Below are 9,918 nucleotides of genomic sequence, written 5' to 3'. Positions count from 1 at the left end.
ACCTCTAGTTAACTCTGATATTTTCCAGAGGGCCCCTGGAACATGTCAGAAGAATTTTTTCTCATTAGAGAAAGTATTTGACTAATTTGGCTTATTTATCTGATATATATATATATATTTACCAAGAAAGCACTGTCAAAGAGAATAATGCTAAACTTTGTTACTGAATGTTTTGTATTACAGAAATATCAGAATTTCCTTATATCAACCGTCTTACAGTGAGCTCTCGTCAGATCTTTGACCATTGTCATTTGTAAGTTTTTTGTCATTTATAGTCACTGTTTTGTTGTTCCTGGACTGGTAAAGAACTGGATTTCAGCAGAACAGGTATTAGTTGCATAAGATTACATAAACTAAAGAAAATAGTTTTGTGTCTTTTTGTTTCGAATGTTGCTGATAGTGTTTTGAGCTTGTTCTCTTAAGCTGACAACAGTTTAGTAGATGGCTGTCTTTATAAGCAGAATTGAGACATCCTTCTCTCTACCTGATCCCTACAGAGTTTAAAAACTTTTAGTGACTGTTTTTGTATTCCATGGCAGTATGTTTATTTGCACGAGTTTAGTAAGAATCTGCTTTCCTTGTGAGAAGACTAATTAAAAACACTGGTTATACTGCCAGAGCTTTGGCTAGAATGTCATACCTGAGAGACATGTGCATGGACTCAGATGTGAACAACTTTAAAGAACTAAGATTGACTTTATAGAGCCAACAAAGCCCCTTGGAAGAACTAGCCTAGTACCTTGCTTGCAGAGTTCCCAGCAGCCTTCCCAGGTGAGTAAAGAAGGTCGCTTCCTGGCAGGTGCAGAGACCTCGAGAAGAGAAGAATTCATCCAAATCTACAGGTACTGCAGGCAAAGCCTGATGGCAGGTCTGGCTTGGCTGTCTGGCCTCAAGAGGCCTTTAAAAGTTCAATCTGAGATTCCTTGCAAAAAGTTCCAGCAAAGCATATTTAAAAGACCCTGTGTAATCAATTGCTCTTCTTGCTGCACTTGTGCAAATAATCAAGCCAGCTGTTAATTATTTTCTTAACCTGGTTACTTCTAATAAAAATGAAAGTGATTTTAAAGTATTGTTTCAATAATGCAGCCTCCTTCCAGAATAGAAAATCCAACTCCAGATGTTGCTACATAACCTAATAACACAATTTGTTTTATCTTGCCTAGAAGCCACAAAACAGCAAATAGTAATAGAAACGAAACCCAAGATAGAAGCGCCAGCCTTCTGAAGCCCTCTCAACTGACCAGTGATAGAGACCTAGCTGCACCCTTTACTGCGCCCCCTTCTCAGCACGAAGCAGCCAGAGCGGTCATCGCCCCTTTTCCCTAGCTGCAGCTAGAGTCTCTACCTGTAAAAGAGAGAATGAGACAGGGACCATAGGCTTAGACAGAATAAAGTAAGAGCCTCTAGAAGAGGCGGGGCGAGATATTTGCAATCAGAGCAATGTAACTACATGCTAGAGCTCCCCCCTACTAGAACTATGTTAAACATGAAACTCTAGAATCATTCTTCAGTGAGATCAGTTAATGTTCCCCAGATAGTGAAGAGTAGCACATGTTTTGTTATGCTAGTCATTTGTAATCGTGTATGAGATTCGCTTTAGAATACTGGAGGGCCCGGGCCTGTGTGCTGTCTTTCCTCCTTCAGATCTAAGTAATCTTGCAAGCTGAGCAATTGACTTAGCATACAGACCCAGCTGTAGACGGCATAGTAAAAAGCAAGATTCTTTAGCAAATAGACAATATCTCAGCCCGCCTTAAAGGCTGGACATGCAATCTTTTGATGTGCACCCGAACCAAGGCGCCAGTGTCCCAGAGAGAAATCAAGGAAAGAAATTATCTTTAATATTCAAAGACCCCTTCCCCGTTACCCAGACTGACAACCGCGATTTATATAATAAGTTAAAAGCTCTTCAGGCAGTCCAAAGAGAAGTGTAGACCCAACTAAAAGCAGTCTATGAGCCCGGCACTTCAGAAGCAGCCCACCTGTTCCAAGTTAAAGACTTTGTGTTTGTAAAGTGACACCGAGCGCAGACCCTTGAGCCATGGTAGAAAAGACCCTACTTAGTGTTACTGACCACCCCAACAGCAGTCAAAGTTGACAGGATTGCCACCTGGATCCACGCATCTCATGTGAAACCCATTGTCTCAGCCGAGACAGCTGACGACCATCTCACGTAGAGAGCCCAACCTACTGAGAATCCTCTCCAGCTTAAAAATCACCAGAAGACCCCTAAAGTGACCAGGTGCACGTCCAGAGACACCAACGCTGTTTAGCTGACCCACACACCGTTCTCAAAAACTATTCCAAGATAACCACGTCAGGACAAAGACAACCTTCAAAAGCTAAGACTGCGCCGTTCATATTGTGCCTTTCCCCTATTGCACTACCAAACAGATGACCTCTAATTTCATGATTGAAATAGTTACAAGAAGAAGAGGGGAATGTAAGAATGAGAATAAGTTAGCATAAGAGTAGCCATCTTAAGGGCCTAGAAGCAGTTTTCTGAAGTTGTGACTTAAAAAAAAAAAAACTGGAACTGGGTAAGGCCTTGGAAAACAAGTTAATCATGAACACCGGGATGGGGGCAGCTGTGGCCTTCAGTCAGCTAACCTTGGTCAGTTAATCCTACATACCAAGCTTATCGTGCAGAACCTCCCTAACAATTGAGGAGTGGTCTTATCTTGCTCTTGCTTAACCCCAGGATGTATGTCTTGCAAAGATAATGTGCAGCTGTAGAAAATTACTAAGAGTTAAGTGTTTTGAAAATGCTATATAAACCCTTGGTTCTGAGTGCTCGGGGTCCTTGTTGAAACCCGCTGTGTCGGGCAGACACTTGGACCCCAGCTAGCTGGAATAACAATAAACCTCTTGCTTGTTGCATCGATCTGCCGTGGCCTTGTCTCCTCACTGGGGGGGAAGCGCAGACCGGAATAAGGCCGTTGGGTCTTACAGGAGTTTCAGCATGTAGTTACATTGCTGATTGCAAATATCTCGTCCCGCCTCTTCTAGAGGCTCTTACTTTATTCTGTCTAAGCCTATGGTCCCTGTCTCATTCTCTCTTCTACAGGTAGACTCTAGCTGCTGCTAGGGAAAAGGGGCGATGACCGCTCTGGCTGCTTTGTGCTGAGAAGGGGGCGCAGTAAAGGGTGCAGCTAGGTCTCTATCACTGGTCAGTTGAGAGGGCTTCAGAAGGCTGGCGCTTCTATCTTGGGTTTCATTTCTATTACTATTTGCAGTTTTGTGGCTTCTAGGCAAGATAAAACAAATTGTGTTATTAGGTTATGTAGCAACATCTGGAGTTGGATTTTCTATTCTGGAAGGAGGCTGCATTATTGAAACAATACTTTAAAATCACTTTCATTTTTATTAGAAGTAACCAGGTTAAGAAAATAATTAACAGCTGGCTTGATTATTTGCACAAGTGCAGCAAGAAGAGCAATTGATTACACAGGCTCTTTTAAATATGCTTTGCTGGAACTTTTTGCAAGGAACCTCAGATTGAACTTTTAAAGGCCTCTTGAGGCCAGACAGCCAAGCCAGACCTGCCATCAGGCTTTGCCTGCAGTACCTGTATATTTGGATGAATTTTTCTCTTCTCGAGGTCTCTGCACCTGCCAGGAAGCGACTTTCTTTACTCACCTGGTAAGGCTGCTGGGAACTCTGCAAGCAAGGTACCAGGCTAGTTCTTCCAAGGGGCTTTTTTGGCCCTATAAAGTCAATCTTAGTTCCTTAAAGTTGTTCACATCTGAGTCCATGCACATGTCTCTCAGATATGACATTCCAGCCAAAGCCCTGGCAGTATAACCAGTGTTCTTAATTAGTCTTCTCACAAGGAAAGCAGATTCTTACTAAACTCGTGCAAATAAACATACTGCCATGGAATACAAAAAGTCACCAAAAGTTTTTAAACTCTGTAGGGATCAGGTAGAGAGAAGGATGTCTCAATTCTGCTTATAAAGACAGCCATCTACTAAACTGTTGTCAGCTTAAGAGAACAAGCTCAAAACACTATCAGCAACATTCGAAACAAAAAGACACAAAACCATTTTCTTTAGTTTATGTAATCTAATGCAACTAATACCTGTTCTGCTGAAATCCAGTTCTTTACCAGTCCAGGAACAACAAAACAGTGACTATAAATGACAAAAAACTTACAAATGACAATGGTCAAAGATCCGACGAGAGCTCACTGTAAGACAGTTGACATAAGGAAATTCTGATATTTCTGTAATACAAAACATTCAGTAACAAAGTTTAGCATTATTCTCTTTGACAGTGCTTTCCTGGTAAATATATATATATATATCAGATAAATAAGCCAAATTAGTCAAATACTTTCTCTAATGAGAAAAAATTCTTCTGACATGTTCCAGGGGCCCTCTGGAAAATATCAGAGTTAACTAGAGGTAAAAGCACTTTTTTGCATTTAATTCTTTTAGAACTGTCTATCATTACACATTTATTGTCTATATACCCAGCACAGTAAACGAGATATCTTAGAAAGGTGGGACAGCAGGGGAGACTGCTGCTGTCAGTTTTTAAAGACAATATATACAAAGTCAAAATAATCTAGGTTACCAAGCATTCTTGAGAGAATGGTAGCAGATGGTAGATTTTTCTGCTTTCATCTTCAGGAGGGGAAAAAAGCTACAATAAGAATTCACATTTAGCTGAAAGAACTGTCCAAACTCAAGGCAGATTATAATATCACCAGGCATACAAAAGACCTGTTAGAGATACATACAAAGAATGAATATGGCTATAGTCAAATTCAACTTAAAAGTTTAAGCAGAATCTCAAATTTAAATGTCTCTTTCTTTCACACAGATATTCAGATTTGACCAGAAATATGCTTTGAGATGAAAGAGATCAGGCATTTTACTTCGTCATTTAGGGATTGAGAAATGATGACTTTTGGCTTTCTAACCAGCCATTTTATTCATGGCGTCAATAGTGGGTTGTGGTGACATGGAAATGTATGCTGGATATTTGGATGGTTTAAAGATTATATACAATCGATAGCTTACAAACAGTGAAAATAATAAGAACATAACTCAGCATAAGTGTCTAAGACCAGATACAAAAAAGCAGAGAAAGTGCTTAAGTCTACAGGTCTTCCCTGAAAGCTTCAAGAATGTTTTACTCTTTAATAGTAGATAGAGCTTTTAATAGAATTTGCATAGCAACTTATAAGATCATTTGCATTAAAAAATATGGAGAGTCCTCCATGTTTTTTAAAACATACAAACATATCCACAGCATATAAATTAAACAAGAAGACCTGGTGGTTCTCAAAAAAATCTATTACAACTTTCCTCAAAAGTGGTCACACGTTTGCCCATCTAAACTTTTACAGAGAAACCTGTTTTTCTGGGAGAAACATAATCTTGTCCAGATTCTACACAATTTAATTTTTAAGAATAAATTTTGGTTTGTTAACTAAGTGCATTTAATCAGCTAAAAAAAAGCTTTGTTACTATTCTGCTTAGGAGGATAAATTAAGAAAACAAATAATCAGTAACAACTTTAATCATTTGTTGGAGAGATTTTTCTACTTGTAAAAATATAAGGAATAAATAATTCAATTTCTCATGCCATGCAATCGTTTTCAATAACAAAATATTTCAAAGGCAAATAAAGGTTACACAGTTGTTAATATTAAAAAGACTAAAAGCTAAAGTTTGTTAAGATTTCATTTTTAAAAAAAATATTCTGGCAACTCACTGAGACTTTAAGCATGAGAAACTGCTTTGATAAAACAATTAGAGAACTCTTTGCAATCTTTCAACATTAAGAGCAGACTAACAGTTAAAGAAAACTGTTTTTTGTTTTGTTTTTTTAACTGGAAACAAAATTCTAATTTTGCTGTGCACTTGATATCAAGACTCACTTGCTTTAATTTCACATAGCATGACTATATCTGTAAGAATACAGTAATTTATTCTTCATTTGCCCCATGGTCTCAAGCACATAAACGGGTGAGAATTATGCCTGGGCTTGCCGGGGTTTGTCCCGCCTTATCTCTAAACATCTTGACCTTCCTCCAAAGCAACAGGCTGAGCGGATCCGCTACAACAAAAGGCACCCCGCTGCTGCACCACACTGCTCTCTCTTTGTCTCTGTTCTCCGTCTCTCTCTAACAAACAGCTGCACTTTAGAACAAAGCCACTTTCTTTTATTAAAAAACAAATTCTTTAGCATGCAGACGAGTTTCCATTCTTTATACCTTCTCTTATTAAAACATACATCTTTTAGCATAGAGAAATGTTTTCTTTATTTAAGTAGTTTTCATTAGAACTTAAAGTCATTTGATACTTTAACTTTCAGTGAACACTGAAAAACAGGCCACCGTAAACTGTTACACTAGCATTCTTCATCTATGAACATATATTATCATTTTTGGAAATGTGCTTTACAACACAATTTCTCATTAGGCACAAAATATGTCTATATAACTTAGCAAACTTTAAAAATTTTGGTTACCGCAAAAATTCTCAAGCTGTTTGCATACATATACACTGTTATACATTAATACAGTATTATTATTAAGATGTTTATTTGCTACACTTGTTTATTTATTTTTAGCAACTATGCCAGATTACTTAGAAAACTTTTACTAAACATTAGACAAAGTCAAGCTTTCCTTCAAGCATTTTCTTGAAATGTTTAACTGGTAACATCAACTTAAATGACTTTAAGTAAACTTTGGCAGCTGATAACCACAATGACATGCCCGCCTCAGGCAAACCCAAATTAGCATTAATGCTTAACATTTTCCATCAGATTTTCTGGAAGTTTTAGAATGCTCAATTTTCACAAGCGCTTGTCTTTAAATCAATTTCATTAATACCATCCGGAGGTAGAAAGATATTTTCATTTACACACTTAGACACACAAACTTACAGACTGAGACATAATGATAAGGTTCCCTCCGGCAGCCAGCCAACATTAAAGGATGGCCACTTGAGGTGCAGAAAACACGAAATTTTCTCTTCCTGATGTCCGTGCTCAAATTGTGAGCTCTCTCCCTAACGTCTGAGAAAAATGGTCTGTCATGAGAGACAAGGGGGTCGTCTGCGTCTGTCCCATTGTCAGTATAACAATAATTAGACACGTAAAAGACACAAAAAACAAAGACACACACAAATTAGACACACAGCAGCCGCGTTTAGTTCTCCTCAGAGTCTCAAACAGAAACCGAAAGGAATCAGAGGGTTGATACTCTCGGCGCCCAAAAACCAACCCTATCTCATCAGGTTCACTTTGCCGGAAAAACAGACGGGAGGCTACCAGGCGTCCCTGGCCCCCCAACCTCCCCGAGGCGTCCCCCAGGGTTGCAGCCTGCGGTGCTCCTAGTACGTCTACCGACCGCAGTCGCGACCCCTTACGGACCGGGACGGCTGCCAGACAACGGGTACCCTTTCAGAATTCTGACCGGTCTCACTGAAAAACAGAAAACAGAATACAGACAACCCAAGGCGCCACTAATCTTACCTCTTCCTCCAAGAGCGACTTCGGGAGTGAAGCGGGGTGAGCGCAGATCCCGGACGAGCCCCCAAATGTTGGATTTTTCCCAGAGGAGAGCGCCACCCTAAATCACTCACAGAAGGCGTCTCTTGATGCAATAAGCAAGAGGAATTTATTCAGGAACCAGCTAGCTGGGGTCCAAGTGTCAGCCCGACGCAGCGGGTCTCAACAAGGACCTCGAGCACTCAAAACCAAGGGTTTATATAGCATTTTCAAAACACTTAACTCTTAGTAATTTTCCACAGCTGCACATTATCTTTGCAAGACATACATCCTGGGGTTAAGCGAGAGCAAGATAAGACCACTCCTCAATTGTTAGGGAGGTTCTGCACGACAAGCTTGGTATGTAGGATTAACTGACCAAGGTTAGCTGACTGAAGGCCACAGCTGCCCCCATCCTGGTGTTCATGATTAACTTGTTTTCCAAGGCCTTACCCAGTTCCAGTTTTTTTTCTTTTAAGTCACAACTTCAGAAAACTGCTTCTAGGCCCTTAAGATGGCTACTCTTATGCTAACTTATTCTCATTCTTACAGTTCATACCCTCAAGAGATACATGATAGTCTTCTAACTTTACAGACAAGTCAATTGAGGCTGAGAGAGATGACTTCTATACAGTTGTCTAGTTAATAGTTGGTGAACTGGTACATGAGACCCTGTCTTTATGACTCCAAAGCCTGTAGTGGCCTATTTTATCTCCCTGCTTACAGGAGGTAAAAGCGCATTTCACTAAGGAGGAAGTGCTTGCAATTTTAGAGTGCCTGGCGGCCTGTGGACGGCCGGGTTTTAGTTCTGCTGCCATCAGGATGGCGGTGGGAAGCGCCGTGCTGGGGGCTGGGTGTCCGCGAGGAAGAGCAGTGATGGAGTGCAGTCACTCTGGAGTCCCACTTCATTAAAAGGAAGACAGGAGGAGCTTAAAGGACCAAAATTTTTCTTTCTTTGGTTTTGGGGCAATGATGCACAAAGGCCTAAGTAAATTTCAGGAAAAGAAGGATGGGAGGACAGGGTCATGAGAGTGGAATTGCATCAGGAGCACCAGGGAGGGTGATGCCTGTTAAGAGCTAGAATGCTGCATGAAAGACAGAGTGGATGCACTATTTTAAAGAGAAAAGTGACATTAGGGATGCTAAGCAGTTAGGCTGCCTCCTGAGAAGGTGTGTGTGAGGTGTTGGAGGTTGGAATCTTGAGGATAATCTATAAAGGCAGTGGAGTCAATGTGGTGAATTATTAAGCTTTTTTAATGGCTAATAATTAGAGGGTGTATTTATCATTTTAAAGTAATGGTAATTTCAATTTGTAAGAGTAAGGTTGGAGGTACCAGAGGGAGGGGTGAGCACGTGGGACACTGATAATGTGCAACCAAAGTCCCCGGCTGCTGCCCCCTCCCAACCTGAAAAATGTGCCTTAGGCTAGCCAATCCTCCCGCCGCTGTAAATCTAAGCTCTGCCTCCCCCTACCTTCTTTAAAAACTCGTTGCCTGCCCTGCTGAGCATGACTTCCCTGGCCTGCGATAACCAGACCAGAGAATATCACCCAGGAATTGCACTCAAATAAACTGCCTGGCCCTTTGTTGCCTCTCGGCACCTGCTTATTTCGGCTAGAATTTATCTTACAGTAAGTTGTAAAGAAACTTTTTTTTAATGAGTCACATTAAAATACATTTCTATAGATGAAATGCTATAATCCTGAAAATAAGGTTATTACTAATAATAAGTTATACTAAGATGAAACGTCTGAGTCAGTTTAAGTTGGTGCAATGTGTTCTTGCATATACAACAACAATAGTATTATACAAGGCAGTAAAAGTAGTATGACTCTGTTCTGGCCTCCTGGACCTCATTCCACTGTGTGCATGTGTGCGCACACACAACACCAAGCAATTCTTCAACACAAGCAAGGTGTGGGAGAACTCAATTCTGATACTGTCTGCCTGGAGAAGGCACCAGATTCCCCACATTAAGGGCTTCATCCTACAAGAGTGCCCTCCACCCCCAACGCCAGACCCTGGTTGCAAGCCCCAGGCTGTTCCCAAGCCCCAGGCTGTTGGCTGTTCCCTGTGCTTCTGACCTTCTGGCTACAGATTGGAGGTTCCCACAACCTCTCCCTTAGTCAATTAATTTGCTAGAGCTGCTCACAGAACTCAGGAAAACACTTCTTTTACCAGAGGATGTGGTAAAGGATACAAGGTAACAGCCACATGAAGAGATACATAGGGCAAGGGTCAAATAAAGAAGCTTCTATCTTTGTGGAGCTCGGGCCCTGGCTTGGTGGCACATGAAGGTGTTCTGGTTCCCCAAGCATAGGAGGTCTTTGCAACAGAACAGCAGAATCCAAGACAGTGATAAGCTCTTCTCAGGGGGTTTTGTGAGGGCTTTGCACAGTCTGAATGGACT

At 40.9% G+C, this 9,918-nt stretch overlaps 1 long non-coding RNA gene across 1 annotated transcript; it reads right to left on the bottom strand.

Annotated features, from left to right (window-relative positions):
• Positions 1-3,211: 3,211 nt before the first annotated feature.
• LOC130680228 (uncharacterized) lies at positions 3,212-7,933 on the bottom strand. The gene is made up of 2 exons (XR_008993237.1): positions 7,495-7,933; positions 3,212-3,247 (listed from the first exon to the last, which is right to left on the bottom strand). It is a non-coding gene; the product is annotated as an uncharacterized LOC130680228 (long non-coding RNA).
• Between the last annotated feature and the right edge of the window lie 1,985 nt (positions 7,934-9,918).

Source organism: Manis pentadactyla, chromosome 2, assembly GCF_030020395.1.
Source record: "Manis pentadactyla isolate mManPen7 chromosome 2, mManPen7.hap1, whole genome shotgun sequence".
NCBI lineage: Eukaryota > Metazoa > Chordata > Mammalia > Pholidota > Manidae > Manis > Manis pentadactyla.
The sequence above is the reverse complement of the archived record's forward strand: the minus strand, read 5'-3'. Positions and strand labels throughout refer to the sequence as shown.